The following is an 18,983-nucleotide window of genomic DNA, read 5'->3' as shown; positions in this document are numbered from 1 at the left end:
TCAGTGACAGGCTCCTGAGGAGGAAGGTCGAGAGCATCAGAATAAAGATAGAAAAGTTGGGATCTAAAAATCTTGCACAAACTGACTGCCTTTCAGGGTAAAAGATTTGTCACATTCACTACCTTTGTAAAGTTTCTCACCTGTATGACATTTCTGATGTTTTCTAAGATCTGAGCCACCAGTAAAGGATTTGTTACATTCACTACATTGGACAAGTTTCTCTCCTGTATGAATTTTTTGATGAGTTCTAAGAGATGAGGCACTCATAAAAGATGTGTTACATTCACCACATTTGTAAGGTTTTTCTTCTGTATGAATCCCCTGATGTTTTCTAAGATGGCATTTCTTGGCAAATGATTTTTCACATTCATTACATTTGTAAGGTATCTCTCCTGTATGAATTCCCTGATGAGTTATAAGACTGCCTTTCTGGGTAAAAGATTTGTCACATTCACTACATTTGAAAGGTTTCTCTCCTGTATGTATTCTGTGATGTGTTCTAAGAGATGAGGCCCTTCTAAAGGATTTGTCACATTCACCACATTTGTAAGGTTTCTTTCCTATATGAATTCTCTGATGAGTTATAAGACTGCCTTTCCGGGTAAAGGACTTGTCACATTCACTTTATTTAAAAGGTTTCTCTCCCATATGAATTCTGTGATGAGATATAAGATAGCATTTATTAGTAAAAGATTTGTCACATTCACTACATTTGTAAGGTTTCTCTCCTGTATGAATTCTCCAATGAATTTAATACTGCTTTTCAGGGTAAATGATTTGTCACATTCACTACATTTGTAAGGTTTCTCAATTATATGAAATTTATGTTTTCTATGATCTGAGCCACCAGTACAGGATTTGTCACATTCATTATATTTGAAAGGTTTAATTCCTTTATGAATTTTCTGGTGAGCTCTAAAATGGTCTTTCTGGGTCATGATTTTATGTTTAGAGTCAAAAGATTTATCACACTCTGTATTTTTGTATTCGTTCTTTCCTGTGTGGATTCTTTGATTTTGGCTAATGATGGAATACAAATTTAAACAGTTTACACAGTCCTTGTATTTGCAAGGTTCTTCTCCAGTGTCCCTTCTTCTATGTCTTTTTATGTTTACTGTTTCAACACTGGTTTCTCTGTGGTTAAAAAAGCTGTACTTGTTGCAGTTTTCTGCAGTATCAGTTGTGTCATAAGGGTTACACTGGGAGGATTCACGAATCATCTTGCCCAGCTCATTACATTCATAAGCCTTCTCTTAGATATTCTCATGCTTATGCTTTGTGCCTTGATCCATGACCATCTCATATTTACCACATATGTGATGGCTCTCTGGAAAATTAGTGCCATTAGAGATAATAGGGATTAATGCTTGAGGAAGAAAGTCAATAACTGATGTTTTCTTAAGTTTTTTAAGACTGGCAAACTAGCAATTCTCTGGGACAGAGCTCCCAATGGAGTCCTTTTGTGTTTCACAATCATTAAATGGATGACTATAAGTGCCTCCAATCTACTTATAAGCACAGGGACCAATAACAACCTACTCATTCTGATCTAAACAATATATCCTGAAGAAGGAAGGACAAATAGGTGATAGAACAGTAAAGAACTTTGAGAAAGGGGCTCTCTGAAGGATCATATGAAGAATGTTTCTGCCCAGGCAGTGGTGGCACAAGGGGAGGCAAAGGCAGGTGGATCTCTGTGAGTTCAAGGCCAGTCGGGTCCACAAACTGAGTTCCAGAACAGAAATCTTTTCTGGAAAAAAAAATGTTTCTCTTTCTTTTTTATGTTTTTGACAGAGCCACACTGTGCTCTAGGTAGAGTTTTCTTGCCTTGCCCATGGTCAGGGCAAATCTCTCTCACCTGCCAGTCCCACTTGTCATACAGAACATCCCACAGCACTTCCCCCCCCCCTTTTTCTTTCAAAAAGGAAGATTTTAACCTTAACAAAGTAAAATTACATATAATTTGGGAATTTGGGCGTAGCTTCTCTTACTACTTCCTGCTGGAGGGGGGCGCTGTATCTTATGGGGACACAAAGAAAATTTTAGGATCATGGAGTAGTCCATGAGGCTGTATCGTCTGAGCCAGTTGCCTTGAAACCATTCTGGATGTTGGATCATCTGGGCCATGGTGTCATCGGAGACCTTTCAGGTGGTCTTGGCTGGTCAAACCTGATGTATCTTAATCTGGAACAAATCCATAGCCTTTGACTTTCTGTGGGAACAAAAGCAGAGTCTCCTTTCCAAAGCAACACATCATTAGATCCAAATTTTGAAGTCAAGGTATCTTTAAAATATACATATTGGTTTAACTCAACATCTTTTACAATCAAATGTTTTTCTGCAGTTAAAAATCCCAAAGACAACACAATCCAGATTCTCTGTGTAATATTCATCTTCATGTGGCTTATTTTTTATATTAATTTTACTGTCTCTTTAAAGACTTTATTTTTTAAAACTATGTATTTGTTTATATAACTGTATATATCACCTTTTTTGTCTCTTTCAAGCCTATGTATATTTTACATACATTGTAAACTATTACATCAGAATCTGTCTTATTGTAAATCTATTGCTTTAAACTGCAGCAGCTGTGGCTGCTGGCTCTGCCCACCTCAGCTTCCCAACATGGCGTTCACCAGCTCTGGGAGCTATCGTGGGTCTCTATGCTTTTATCCAAGCAGCGTGTAGCCCAGAAACCTCTTTTTTTTTTTTTTGTACTAGCAAAGTCTAAATCCACCACGCAGCTTAATGTGCCACTTGCAGAGGCCTCATTCCCGTCAAACTGCAGGTCGAGCACGCACGCTAGGAACCCACCAGTAGCTCAAACCAGCAGCTGCCGCTCATTTGAGAGAGACAATTAGGAACTATTTTTAGCTCCATTTTAGAATCTTTTCTCAGGTTTTAGGTGGAAACTCTTGCCACCACGTTGGACGCCATTTGTAGGTAGAGTTTTCCTGCCTGGCCCATGGTCAGGGCAAATCTCTCTCACCTGCCTGTCCCACAGCCGCTCAGACCCGACCAAATAAACACAGAGACTTATATTGGTTACAAACTGTATGGCCGTGGCAGGCTTCTTGCTAACTGTTCTTACAGCTTAAATTAATCCATTTCTATAAATCTATACCTTGCCACGTGGCTCGTGGCTTACCGGCATCTTCACATGCTGTTTGTCATCACTGCGGCTGACAGTGTCTCTCTGACTCAGCCTTCCACTTCCCAGCTTTATTCTCCTCCTTGTCCTGCCTATACTTCCTGCCTAGCCAATGGCCAATCAGTGTTTTATTTATTGACCAATCAGCAACACATTTGTCATACAGAACATCCCACAGTACTGTGCAGTTAAGAAATCATTATGTAACCCAGGTTGACCTGGACCTCAACCTATATTCTTGATTGAGTCTCCAAAGTACAAAATCTAAAATCATTCTGTGCCAGTAGTAAACATACTGACCACAAGTCAGAAAGTAAATAAACAAACACAACCTTTTTTTTTTATAACCAACAGCTCTTACTCTATCTTAAAAATCAGAGATAGCTGAATAGTTTAATACAATAGTAAAATAAAAATATTCTAGTTCCTAAGTGTACTGAAATGTGTATTTTTGCTCTCTATATTTAATTTTATTGAACTTTGAAGTTTTTATTAAATATTAGATAGGATGGCTGGAGAGATCACAGAGAATATAGCAATGTTTACTCCTCCATAGAACACAGAAAAATATAAACAGAGGCACCATGAAAAAAGTTTTGTTGGTAACCAGAATTCTCCTTATTTCTGGGCTTCTCTGTACTGCTCAGAGAGTTTATATATGCACAAAGTCGGTAAATATGAAGGATGAATCAGGAAATCAACAAGAGCATTCTTACCAACAAAGACCAGATTGCCATAATTTTCTAACATCACATCAATGTACAACGTGTGCTGAGCATAGTCTAGACATTCCTATTCCTCATGTGACAGGTCCACAGCTACATGTCTGAATGTTAATGGACCCTGTAATAGAAAATTATGAATTTAGCATGTAATAGTGAACAAAATGCTTACTCAAGTAAAAGAGACCCAAAGAACAAGAGATACTTTTGTGATATAGATGAGGCATGGCCAAAGTTTTCCAGAATTTGTATTGAAATGGGTCAGAAATTAAGCATTATTGCTCTTCCATAGACAATGGATAAGATGACTTATTATTTATATATTATTATTATTATTATAATATAAGATAATAATGACAGCATTGTTCACATTCATACAGAAATTCATGAATTTTCTCACATTTTCTAATACCTGAGCAGCAGATAGAGGATTTGCCACAATTAACTAAATTTGAAATTTTCGTCTCCAATTTGTATTCAGTAATGTCTAAATTCTTTAAAATACAGTTGGGTTTCCAGCACCCCCATGGCACTACACAACAGATTTTAACCCCAGTTCTATGAGAGTCAATGTGTTCTTCTGGACCTTAAAGGCAGGAGACATATCACACACACACACACACACACACACACACACACACACACACACGTTTAGGAAAATATACTGACATATAAAAAAATTAAAATAAAATTTAATTTAAATAAAAGATACTTTCTAAAATAGTCGTAGCTTTTACCATATTTCTTTGTGAAAACAGGATGTAATAACAGGCTCCTAATCAGGAAAATTTTAGAGACTATAACATACACATTTGAGGTCTAGATTTAGAAGTGTACCTTTATGAAGTATGTGTTAATATCAAACAGGATCCCAGTGTCACATCTCTGGTAGTAAAGTTATGATGAGCAAAATTATGCTTAAAATTCTATAGCTTATAGCTATGAAGCTTGCTCAAATATGAACAATAGATCATTCCTATCTACAGCTGGGTCTCATCTGACTCTATTCTAAACTGCTCAGTTCTGATCATGAGACACAGATAAAATGCTGTACCCTTTCTAAAACAAAGAGGTAGAATATGGAATGCAGAATTCATGGGTAAATTAAAAGACAGCCTTTGTCTTTAAAGGGTAAGAAGTGTAATCTCACTGCCTATATTTAATGTTCCAAATAACAGAATCAAATATATTATGATATAATTTCATGAGAATATTTTGACAATTGTGAAGTAAATAGAAAAAGCAGAATTAGAGAACATTAGTGTTTTTTAAACTTTTCTAAAAGTCAACACAAGCAATAATTATAATAACAATTTCATGAATTCCATATGGTGTTTCACTACAAAATAATTAGAAATGTGTGTAAATAAATATCATATGTGACAATGCATTCAAATAAAGTAGAAACATATTGTTGTCAAAACAAATGTAGTAAATTGAGTGAGAATCAAACTAATTCTTCATGAATTTTGAATGTCTTATTGTTTATGTAATTGACTCAACTGAAAATCTGAAACTTCTAATACCAGCTTAATTCTTTTTTTTTTTAAGCATTTGAGCTCAGTCATCTAACAGGATTTTAGGCTCCATGGGTATCTTTTGTAATTATTCCTTCAGTTTTCAAAAGCTGGAATACACAAGTTATATACTGTCTCTCACAAGTATGCACCAGAAATATAAACCTGGGTCCTGGAGAAATGCCTCAGAGGTAAAAGGAACTTGTCCTTCCTGTAGAGAAACCTAATTTAATTCTCTCTACACATGGCAGCTCACTTCAGTGCCTGACTTCAATGACAAGGGTTTGAAGCCTACCACAAGCATCCAGGGGCACAATGTGTCATCCAGTGTACACAAAAATATGCAGATGAACACTCGTGTACTTAAATAAAATATTATTGTAAAGAAAGAAATAGAAACACCACTACAACTTTTCAGAATTTCTCCCTATGAAATAAAAAGCTTCAGGGAGAGGAAAAATATAGGGAAGGGAACCTTCTTCCTCCAACAGAAAAGAGTAAATTCATTAAGAAGGATATTTTTTTATGCTTCAAACCCAATGGCTTATATGCAGCATCAAGTCAATACTCTCTAGGAAATTCTTATTATTATATTCCACATGTTGTAATACAAATGTGGAGACATCAGTGCTTATGCAATTCTGAAAAAATAAAGCAATAGAGAAAGAAAATAATCATCTATCTATTGAGAACTTACCACTGAGCATTGTACAAGAACTTTTTCTGAGACAAATAAAATATCAGGTGTAATACACCTATCATCAATGTGTGACATAAAATGGCAAAAAGAGACAGTAGAATATCGCTATCCTCATCTCCTCACAGACACATCAATGTTATAGCAAGAGCAAACCAAACATGTTGAAATATTTATTCTTAGGTTTCAACAGTCTCTTCTATAAATTGCTCAGTGATGTCAGTGAAAAGGTCCATGTATTTGCATGTCCACATTCATAAGCCTGTTTCTGAAAACATGACCATTCCAGAAATGCAATCTATGTGGCACATGACACCTTCCTTCCTTACTAAAATAAGAGGATAAAAGTACATCCTATGAAGAAAATAGCCATCGATATATTTCTTTCAGCATCATTTATAATACATTCTGTTTCAGAACTTCAAGTCTTAAGTCAATGGAAATTCATGTCCTCACAGTATGAAATCAAATGAACATATAATGGGAGAAGTGTCTGCTATGTAGCTGAAAGATTTAAAGACTTAAACTTGAATATCATAGAAGGAAGAAAATGATAAATAATGGAACATCAACACTTTCAATAACATTGCCCGAGGTAGAGAATTAATTTCTTGAATGGTTTCAACAATAAAAATTAAAAGAAATGTAGACATGATATAGCATTTATCAGAGAAGAATTCATTCTTCTTATTGCTCTTATCTGTGTCTCTGTCTCAGGAAAAAAGACTGGAATTCTTGTTAAAATTTCTCATTAGGTGTCAAAAATACAAAGCTAAAATTAATACAACTCTGTTATGGACAATGCCAAACCATATAAAAAGGTAGAATAAAAGCAAAATAATACCAGAAATCTTGTCAACATTCCTACAGACAGGAGAGCAAGGAAGGATGTATTTAAAGTGGGGAAAGAAAATGACTATGAACCTTATCATCACACTCAGAAACATGGACTTTTAAAATTCATCAAGGAAGGGTACATGAAGAAGCTTATTTGTTATTTTATAACAAAGGTTATTCACTCTAATTATGACTGCAGATCGTAATTAGAGGCAAAGTATACATAGAAACACCAGAGAGAAATTAGCCACTATTACACACTAAATAAGTCACTTTACACAAATAATAAATAGAGGAAACCAGGGGGGTACCAGACTATGTCCAAAACACTAAACCAGTAAACCATTTCTAACCCGAAGGAAGTAAAATTACTACCCCTAACTTTATCCATTAGAACATTAAAAAAAATCCTGAAATGAATAAAAGCCCCATGGTATGAAAATCCTCACAGAAATGGAAATGTCATGAGACAAATGTCAACACAGTTTATAATAAACTTCTAAAGGAAACCGGAAGAAATGGAACACAGCTCAACACAGTAAAGGGTCCATGTGCTAGAAAAAAGGAACAGCATCATCAGGACAACTAAAAGGAGAGGAAGATACATTGCTCTCCAGTCTTACAGAATCCAGAGGCATAAGAGTGAGCCAGACCAATTTGAATAAGAAACAATTAAGGAGAAACAGATAGGAAATGCACCAAATTCCTTTTCAATGATGACGTGATCACACAAAAAACTCACCAGAGACACCATGGGAAGATCTTAAATTTGCTGAGTGCTTCATGTACTACTGAAAATACAAAACTAATACACTAAATCACTAAATTATTTATTAACGATGAGAACTTGAAAAGTCATTCAGAAATTTAACACATTCATGTTGCTTCCAAATTATCTAGGAATAATGCTAACTAATGATGAATTCACTTCTATGAAGACATTTTTAAGGCGCTCTGGAAAAAAAGAAAAGTAATAGTACACAAAGAAATGGACTTCTGTGAACACTGACTGACAAATGAAATGGTGTATATGCGTTGTCTTTGGGTTTCGACTGTGGCGGTAAAATGCCATGACCAAAAACCAAGTTGCGGAGGAGTTATTTTGGCCCACACTTCCATACTACCTTGATCATTGGACGAAGTCAGGACAAGAACACAAACAAGGCAGGAACCTGGCAGCAGTCATGTAGAAGTGCTGATTACTGGCTTGTTCCCCATACCTTGCTCAGCCTACTTTCTTATAAAATCCAGGAACACCAGCCCATCAAACCCTAATAGGATGGGCACTCCCTGATCAATATCTAATTAAGAAAACACACTACACACACATTTATAAAGACATTTTCTCAACTGAGGTTCCCTCCTCTCTAATGACTTGTGACAAGTTGTCTATCCTGCACATGGTTATATTATTAATAGCAACCAGCACAATTGATACAATCTCATAAGCAAATAGTGATATTTTCCACAAAAGGAGATTATGGAAGTACTCACATAGACACAAAAAACCACAAATATAAAATTATCCTTAATAAATAGTATTACTGGGGGCATCAGAAGACCTGATCATATATCATAGCACAGGCACAAGGACAAGGATAGTATGGTCCTACATATAAAAACATGCAGACTATAGAACAAAAGAGAGAACCCAGAAAAAAACACAAAGCAGAAAGGTAAAATATGCCAAATATATGAAAAACAAACCCAGGAAGAGGGCACTTTGAAAATTCAGTTGGGAAAATGATTATCCATGTAGAGAAAAGTGATATTAAATCCATATCTCTCACCCCACACAAAAACAAAAACACAAGATAGATCAAAAGGAACTTCCTGGAAAACCTGAAATGCTAAAAGTGCTAAAGGAAAACATGATAAATACATATTTATGAACAAGCAAATACACTTTGAAAGATTCCAGAGCACAGAAAATAACCAGGAAAAATGATGAAGGGATTTCATGGAGTTGAAAGCTATGCAGGTCAGAAAAGTACATAAAGAATGTATGAATTGTAGCTAAGAAAGTGAAATACTTAGGCTTTCTACACACATGACCTAATATAAACATTATGGGAAGTGCTACTTAATGTCAACATGTGATGTTCAAACTATCTATATAAAAGACCTTGGGATGCAAACAAGATATTTCAGTGGAGGTAGGAATAGAGAAAATACTGGGTATTGGAGAATTGCCAATGGTTTTGTAATGAAAGTTGGGTGAAAATAGTTGCCCTCATGAAATGAAGTTTATAGGAGGAAGAGCCCAAATCTCATGATGTAGCCTTGGAACAGGAGTGCATCATAAACAAACAGTTTGGCACCAGTTCTTCATATGACATCAAAATCCAAGAGTGACGTTTTAAATGATATCCTCACAAGCTCACAGATCAGCATAAGGATGGCTTCCATACTGATAAGAAGGCAGGGGAAGATGGTATTTTCTCCTAACAAACATAGAAAATTGTCTCCAATATGAACACACAGTCACAATTCCAGATCAGTCACTTCCTGAGAAAATGTTTCAGGGGCTCTAAAATTTTTCAGCATTGCACATTGCTATCAGCAGTTGTAGGTTAGAACAAAACACCTAGTGTTATGGAGTATATGATCCCTGGGAAAAGAGCATGGACTCAATTAAATTATACTTAAAAGATCTATTAATTACCTGCTAGCAAGATGAAGAATCTCTGACCCAAATTGAAATTGCTGTGCAGGAAAGGTATGAGGAAGAGCTTTTTAAGGGAAAAACCACAAGATGACCTTCAATGTCTAGGCAAGTAAGCAGAAACTGTTTTGTTTTTCCAACTTAAGTGGTTAATGCAACTCAAAACAACCTTTGGGTATCTACATAAGCAAGTTACAGAATTTTTTTAAAAATAGCAGTGAGTCACATCATAACAAGTAGATAGTCATGGCTGTACATTATTGGTTGATTGTATGGCACTGGGTTAGGATTATTGGTAACTAGAAAAGTGGCTAGTGAGTGAAAAATGGATGCTTAGCACAAAATGGAGTTTCTTTATCCACCATACTGGAATACAATATCTGACTCTTTGATCACATTTCATTTCATACTACCTGGCAGATAAAGTACATGTATTACCATGTGTGCCATACTGTCTTGGAAAACAGACACATCTATCTGACAAAATCATGTGTTTTTTTTTCCAAACTGATAAACTTATCATCAGATCTAGTTACAGACATTCTTATCATCATCATCCAAGAAACTTTATATTATTCACTGAGGTAAATGTATCTTTCTGATTTTCTCCTCCTTCAATGTAGACTCATTTTCTAAGTTGCACGCACACCTTTGTGTGAGAATACTGATCATTTGAAGTTCATATGAATGCATATGGGTGAACCCCCCTGGACATGGATAGAGGAACAGTGCCTCAATTTTGAAGATCATCAGAAATGTATTTTCCAATGTTCTTAGGTGACCCTGTGACCCTCCCAAAGGGGTCTCGGCCCACAGGCTAAGAACCACTGTCTTAGGCAATGTCAAGGCAGAATCATCAAGGAGGATGCATGGCAGAAACCACCTGATGGCTGCTGAAGTGAAGAGATTGTTCATATGGATAAGGTAAATTATTTCAGGGTATTCCCTTGGAATTATTCACTGATTATGTCAGATCCTTCAAAATCCTATCATCTTTGAAAACATCTCCCTGAACATGCATACAGCTTGTGTTTTGGTATCCTTCCAGGCAGTTGTCAGGCTCCCAGTTTATAATATATATGACTAGAGTGAGACCCCTCAGTGTTGGCTGCTATGGATTTCCTCTCTGGTAATCAACTTTGTAGTTACACATGAAAATAAAAATGTGTGACATGGGTCTCTTGGCATATACACATATGTACATGAATATGTTCATGCATGTATCAAAATTAAGGACTCATTCTGAATGTTGGGATACTACTACTGAACATTTTCGTGACCATGGCATCAGTATATACATAGTAACTTATATATATTAGATTGATGTTACCTTACATCAAGTAGCTTTCTTAACATTCAATAGACATATGGATAGTTTCTTTCCATGCTCTGCTCAAGTACTTCAGAGTGACAATGGGACAGCACATGTCATTTAATACTACTATCATTCCATGTGACCATGAAATTTAAATAACAGTAAAAAAAACTGTTCAAAGAATCTAGATAAATAAAGTACCAAAATCTCTCAGAATCAAATATGGGTATTTATCATTCTAAGATTTCAAGAGGTACTCAATGAGCTAAGCCAGAAGAAGGATAACTAAATGAATAAGGATACTAATAATATCATCAAGAATATTCAGATGATAAAAAGAAAATCAGTTTTAGCTCTGTCATCTACAATGAAGCAATAGGTGAGAAATTCAAGAAGAAAATAATTTCCTAGAAACAAGTGAACAAAGCAACCCTCAATAAGGAAATGCTGAGACAGATGCAGTCAAGAGTTTCCTCTAGCATGACCTCAGGACTGGAAAGTTTCAGTGCTGAACTCATTACCTTAGACAAATCTATACTTATCTTCCACAGAGAATATTGCCAATAACTGAGAGAAAAGGGAATGCTAGACAGTGATCACAGAAAGCTGGCTTTACCTTCATACAAAAAGCAGATGAGGGTAAAAAAATATTTGCAAAAGAAAAAAATCACAGATCAGTTACAAGGATGTATATTGATAGATTCTCTCTAATGGATAAAGAAACAGATCACAAGTTGATTTCATGTCAGGAATGGAAGAATGTTTCAACACCCACAAACCAACCAATTTAAGGCAAAAAAAGATGTACAATCAATGAGAGAAGGCGCACAGCCATGTTGATATATCCATGAAAGACCTGTGCCAAAGTATCACAATTGGCCACTATAAAAGCTCTGAGGAATGTGAGAACAGAAGGGACATACTTCAGCATAATGAAGATGATAGCCAGAACCCTAAGCCTAACATCACACAAAGTGAAGGGAGTTGCCATCATTCTACTCTAATCAGAAGAGACAAGGGTGTCCACTTCCTCCATACTAATACTACACAGTACATCAGTGGTTACAAAGATCAAGAAGAACTTAGAAAATTTTCAGTGTGTCAAATATGAAAATTCAGAGGGCACATGTATTGAATCTTTCTTGTCAGACTTTCTTTGGAGTGCCAGGCCCCAAACAATGACAGAGACTTAAGCTTGGCTTTAGCTTAGGCTTGTTACCAACTAGAACTTACAACTTAAATTAACCCATTTATATTAATTTACATTCTGCCAAATGGCTCGTTACCTCTTCTCCATACCACATGTCCTGCTAACTCGGTCTCACCGGTGATTTCTCTTTCTTCTTCCCAGTTTTCCTCTCTCTCCCTAGAAATCCTACTTATTCTCTCCTGCAAAGCTATTAGCCATTCAGCTTCTTATTAAACAAATCAGGTGTCTTAGGAAGGTGAGGCAAAACATAGACATATATATTCATGTGGTGTAAACAAATATCCTACAATTCCCCCATTTTGTCTAAATCAAAAGGAAACTTTTAACTCCAACATAGTAAAACTATATATAATAACAATTACCAGGAACGAATTACATTAAAAATTTCCAGTCCATTTCTATTTGGCAAACTTGGAGACAATATTATTTATCCTATCTTGATGAATCCAAAGTTTTATCCCTAAATACTTTCTATTGTAACTTGTATTAACAGTCTAAAAATATCCTTTTAGAACATAAATATCCTTTAGAACTCAAAACATTTTAATGTTTTTGTTTCTCTACCTTATAAACTTTATATCTCTTTTGTAAGTTTCTTTTCTGAATTTGGTAACAAAGCAAACAATATAACTACCTAGTCTTCAACCTCATTAGAGACCCAAGAAAAATAAAATATTACCTGAGTAAACAGGAAGTGCAGAGCAAACAACTTCCAAAACTATAGAAATCGCAGAGACAGATGGCTGCCTGTATAGTCACCCAAAATTCCTCTGCAACCTTGGGGCATCCATCTTCAGCCTACAGGCCTAGGATATCTGACAGACTTTTCTGTGAAGGACTGTCCTACTTTGTCTTGGCAAAATTCAGTAGTTGCCTTCTTTTGTGCTCTGCTTCCAAATTTGGATGACATACTGTCAGCAGTTGAGGCATGGCAGTTTATTGCCCAGTGGCTAACTTTGCTGCTAATGGAAGAGAACTCTATATTGAGGTTCTCTGAAGTATGTTGGTGCTGCCAGGAGCAGACATGTCTCACTGTCGTGAAAAGCTATTAAAACACCTTAAATGTCTTATTCTCTAGGTCACTGAAGTGTTTGAAGACAATCTATCTAAAATACATCTCTATTTGACCTTGAAAACATACTTGATTACAAGTTTGATTGTTATCAATGACTAACTACGTACCTTCATTTCTTAATTATTCTAAACAGTTTGTAATAATCGCTCTCAAGGACTAGAACTTTACATTTTTAAATGAGCTGCATAAGTACAATACCTTAAACAAGAGTAGAAACATATATACTGTATGTTGTAACTAAAATAATCTTAAATTTGTATACCAAAATCCATACCAATGTAAAATATTTGAAACTAGTAGTTTCTTTTTGGTTTAAAAGTAGATTCAATAATCTACCATCTTATCCTATCATTCCCACATTTTTCTTTTCAGAAATACCTGAATCCAACCTCTCTTGCTTAGTTTCTTCCCTTACTATGACTAATAACAACTTGCAAACAAACACCCTAAACAATGCCAAAAATCCACAACCCACCAAATCACGAAAAACTACCTACCCCACCTCTTGAGAATGTGGGCATCTTGTTCTTAAAATTACTTCCTGCTGTCTGGGGGTGATGGCAGTTTTAGGAGACTCTGAGAAAATTAAGACAATGGCCAGTTCCTGGGAGAGCTAACTGTATCATTTGCTGTTCAGTCCCTGTGTGATGGCTAAGTGCAGATCATATCTGAAGTCCTGGCTGGGCTGAAGCAGTCTATTAGACTAGATCATCTTTGCTAGCTTCTTTGAAGTTGGTTGTCCTGGATGCAGATTTTTGAGGAAACTGCAACACAGGCATTCTGAGAGCCTGGATCAGCTGGGCTAGTTGTCTTTATTGGTGTTTGGTCATTTTGTTCTGAAAACACCCAAACTTTTAAAGGTAACATACATATCTGCATTAACATAAGTATGGAATATGTGGTATGCACAAATCAGCTAAAGGTGATTCTCTGTTCTATGTTTGAGCAGGTAAAAGGCGTCTGTAGGCTTTATAAGTCCATCTGGATTGCATAACCAAACTGTAATATAAATGTCTATCCATGTCATATGAAAGGATGGAATGTAATAAGGTCAGGACTCTAGAGCCAACAAAATTTACCATGTCTCATCCAGTCTTAGAGCTGTTCCCATGCAGAGGGAGAACCATACATTTCACCTGTCCTGTAGTTTTTCCTGTTTTTTTTCTTCTTCATATTTGTATCTAAGATTTTCAGGAGTTCTCACCTGGCCAAATCTGATCTTTATTAATTTTGAAGGAATCCACAGCTTTTTGTTTCCTGTGTAAACAAAGGTATAACCTCTCCCCCAACACAAGGCATTTCCTGACTTCCATTCTTAAGTTCAGACATCCTTAAAATATATGGAGTGGTTTCATTCAGCAGTCCCTTCCACAACCCAATCTCTCTTAGCAGCTGTGGTTCTCTGTTCATTAGTATTCAATAAATTCAAAATTCACAAAACACCATGTAAGTTCCAAACTCTGTGTTAATGTTTCCCATCCTTATGTGGCTTATTCTTTTTATATTGCTTTACTCTCCCTTTAAAGATTTTACTTTATTATTTTTTAAACTACTTTTTTTCCCCTGTGATTGGCTCTGCCCATTTTCTTTTCATCCTTCTGCACATAAGCACAATTGCAAGCATACTGTAATTTCAGAGGTTTTCTCTGCCTGGACCTGGTTTATTGTGAACCAAACCCTAAATGGCACGGCTTCACTTAGCACATGGCACTAGTGGCTGGCTCTTCTACCTCTGGGTCAGTGTGAGCCGAGCCTTACACCAGCAGGTATTGCCTGGAAGCCACGTTAACCTGCCCCAGCTCTGGGAAGCTGTTGGGCATGAGCTATAGCAGGTGTTTCTATCCAGTCTTTCATTCAATCTAGTAGTACTGAGCCATTCAAGAGCTCAGCTGCACAGCAGGGCATCCTAAAGGAGCCACACATATGTATGCCCTGGACCAACCCAAGAGATGGTGGTGTCCAGGAAGCCACATCTGACTCTGCGTTTGGAACACTTTTCAGCTTTTTCAGGCCCCATGCGGATATACATGCCACATGTTGGGCACCAATAGTAACAGGACATGTCAGACTTTTGTTGGATCTCCAGCCTCCAAATAATGACATGGAGACTGAGTATTATGAAAGCTTGGTCGTAGCTTAGGCTTGTCCCACTACCTCTTGTAACTTAAATGAATCCATTTCTATTAATCTATGTTCTCAAATGCGTCTTGTTACCTCTCCTCCATACTGTACATCCTGCTTCCTCCATGGCTGGCTGACAGATCTGCCTTTCTTCTTCCCAGCATTCCTCTCTCTCCCCAGAAATTCTGCCTTGTTGGAGGGCTCTGCTGCTTAAGTTTGTAGTCCACCATGTCCAGACAGCTTCTTAGCTTGGCGCCAACTGGAGGACTCCCTTCCCCAAGCAAAGCTTCCTGATCTCTGCCTGACCTTATTTGGAAGCTGTTGCTGAGCCTGGAAGCCTAACTTAAGTGTGACCTTTGACATGGTTCCCTGCAAATGCTCCTCCATCCTGTCCGTATGATAAATATTGTGCTTCAGCTATATGGTAGGACTTTACTGCCAAATGCAAACTAGGTAATGCCCCAGCTGCTGTCCCAATCTTATGTAAATATATTTCGCTTACTCTGAAATAGAGCTGAGCTGCCTCACTGAAGCTGACTCCCAGAAGGCTATTTCCATCATATTCACAGCCTTCTGAACCCTGCTAGCTGCTTCTGTTCTCTTTGTCCTCGTAGCCTGGAAAACAACAGACCACAAGGAAAATGAATACCTCAGAGCTGGTGCACGAACAGAGACCCCCAAGGACACAGTTTGTGAGTACTCCCTGGCATCACCAGAGGGTAGCAGCATTCATCACCTGGCTGTTCCACCCAAGGACCAGCAGTCTCTTTTCGATCTGCCTCTCTTTGCTTTACATTTGATATGCGAATTTGCATATCATGTCCTCATGAAAATATGTGAAGACATAAAAAAGGATGTTTATGTTCTGTAAAGATGCTAAAAAATTTGTACCAAGATCTGACAGACATTTTTTTGTATAAATGTATAATTTTCCTAAGATTTATAAAATTGTGAGAAACCACAGAATTCAAAAAAATATGAGCGAAGGCTCAAACCCAGAGGTAATTTCAAAATACATAAAAACTGTAGTGATGCAAACTGTGGAGTGTTGAAGACACACAACAGGATATCAAAGGGAAGACAATGTAGACAGAGTTTAATACTCGGCAAAGATATTAAGCAAATCTTATCAAAATCCTGCTGACATTACTTTAGAAAATAGAGAAATTAACCCTAAAAGACACAGAACCTTAAGGAACAATGAGATGCTCCACAAACTGTGTGCAGGACAAACCAAGACGCTTCAATGGTTCTAACAAAACACTATATTAAAATTATAGCAATGAAACCACTTTATATCGGTATAAAAACACAACCAGCAATGTGAATAGAAGGGGGGCAGAATAACTGATGAAAAGTCAAAGAAAACTGGATTTGCCTCTAAGTATTAATACTTCCACATATAGTCATCAAATGCCCACAATATGACAATCTTGAGATGATTCTCAGAGAAATTCTTGAGACTCAATTAGAATGAAATAGAATGTGGCAAAACCAACTTCATGTTCTGGTTCTACTGTCACTTGAGCCCTTCCCCATCTCTTCACCCCTTTCTAAACTCCTCTAACACACCCAGATCCTTTGCTATTGTCTCCTCTCTCTTCTCCATCCAGGGCTCTTTGTACTCATGTGCAGGTGAGCAGGACTGACTGAGTAATGTGAGCCTGCATAGGAGAAAGTCTTCAGAAAGCACCCTGAACTCTGCATGGAACAAAAAGAAAATACGCTAACACCTGACAAGAAGATAAGCATGAAGGAGAGAGAAAATATCAAGAAAAATGTTTCTTTCTCTAAGGGTTTCTGTTTACTCTGTGAGATGTGAGACTCATTCACACACAGCTCACACACATGCAGAGTAGTTTTCCCAGGAACCCTGGGCAGGAGCAAGGAGTTGGCAAAAGATTATTCTCATCCTCGGAATCCAGACTACTGCAGTTCTACAACAGGAGATCTCTGCAAATTGCCCTGAGAGCAGGGTCTAGGCATTCCCACTCCTCCTATAAGAAGTCCACAGTCAGTGCAGTGAGTGTCAACAAACCCTGAAATAAAAATCAACAGTTTGGACACTTGTACATGGGCAGAGTTCTTTTCTTCAATCAAGGAAACATTTTTCTGATACAGGTGAATGATCAAAAATATTCAAAAGATGTTTTATAATTTTATTTTCATCTAAAGTTAGTTTACTAACTTTAAAATAGTGTGGTATGGATAGACTCTAACAGTATGCATACTGGCTTGCCTGGACCTAAGGTGTAACATGACACAGCATATGAAGACCCATTTCTAAATGCTGTATTTATATCCTAGACTGCATATATCTCAGATGGAAAATTAATCGGGAGTAAAACATTTGCTTAATATTTAGAATCATATGTGTGGCACTCCATAAAATATATTTTCTGTTTAATCATATCTGCACAGGTTCCTCATGTAATTATTATCTACAGAGCTCTCTGAGGATGCCTAGTCTCAGGGTCAAAGGCCATTCTCACGAAGAAGGAAGTTGTAAAAATGGGGAATTAGAAAGCATGGATGAATTTTATTCCAGGAGCTTTGAAACTGCCACAATAGCAAAGGACCCTGTTTGCAAACAACAGACGATGCAAATACTCTACTAGATTATTTTAAGAATTATTTTATGACAGTCTGGAGACCGTAAGATAAGTAAAAAGAGAAAAAAAAATCACTGTAAGATCCACTTCCTGGGATCTCCAACTTACCGACATCTGAAAGATCAACAGATTTGGAAAGCTGTGTCTGTAAGAATAAAGCGGCGGAAAACGGGGTACCTCTGGCAGCCGACTAGGGTGGGCCGCTAAGAGAGCAGGCCACGTGCAACAGGCCTAGTGCAAGAGGTTTATTAGGGAGGAGGATAAGAAAAAGAGCGAAAGGCCATCTCGGAGTGGGGACATGAGAGAGGCAGGCAGACAGACAGACAGACAGAGAACAGGTAAGAGAGCAAGCAAGGAGCAAGAGAGAGAACTGTGATGGACGAACACATTTGAGGGGCGCACGTGGCGCATAGGAAAGCACCCAGCTTACGGTGAGTGGAAATGACCGCACCTGGCCGTCGCCTCCGTCACTGCCCCCTGGTAAGTCAGCGGGAGCTGACAGTGTCCTTCTGAGCAGCCTCGGCGAGCACACCCCGGTCCCTCCCCTCCCGTGTCCCAGCCCCGCAGCTCCTCTGACCTGGGAGGTTCCAGGGCCGCCGGGCTGCGGTTCCCGCCACTGCGCTGCTGACTGGTGACTTTCCCAGGCTGCCCCGCGCGGAGACTGCGGCTCCGGGAAGTTTCAGGTCCCGAATAACCGGCCGGGTCTTTCTTATGCATTTCTGGACCTCTGTACTCCCAGAGTCAAATGGGGAATGGTGAAATTTCGTAGCACTTCAGCCTAGTTCTTTGGAGCGGCACCTCCTGATCCCGCCCAATACACCCCGCTTCCAGTTATGCGTTTCCTCTAAACCCGCCTTCCGGGGCTCTTTTTCTTAATTTACAACCTCTCCAGCGCCCCACCTAAACTCCAGTGATCAGACAGGTGTCCCTGCCCCATTGGGGACCTGTCCCTTCCACTCGGTCTCAGGCTGCCTTCCACACAGCTCCCGCTTTCAGGCTGCCCTGGACCCGCTCTGCACAGCCTCCCCACATGCTCGCTGCCAGCCTAGACCAGAACTGCA

General features: G+C 38.0%; 1 pseudogene; it reads right to left on the bottom strand.

Annotated features, from left to right (window-relative positions):
• Nucleotides 1-56: 56 nt before the first annotated feature.
• On the bottom strand, nt 57-18,639 carry LOC131903394 (zinc finger protein 436-like; annotated as a pseudogene).
• Nucleotides 18,640-18,983: the final 344 nt, after the last annotated feature.

The sequence above is a fragment of the Peromyscus eremicus genome, chromosome 1 (assembly GCF_949786415.1).
Source record: "Peromyscus eremicus chromosome 1, PerEre_H2_v1, whole genome shotgun sequence".
Classification (NCBI taxonomy): Eukaryota; Metazoa; Chordata; class Mammalia; order Rodentia; family Cricetidae; genus Peromyscus; species Peromyscus eremicus.
This window is presented reverse-complemented; position numbering and strand designations above follow the sequence as displayed.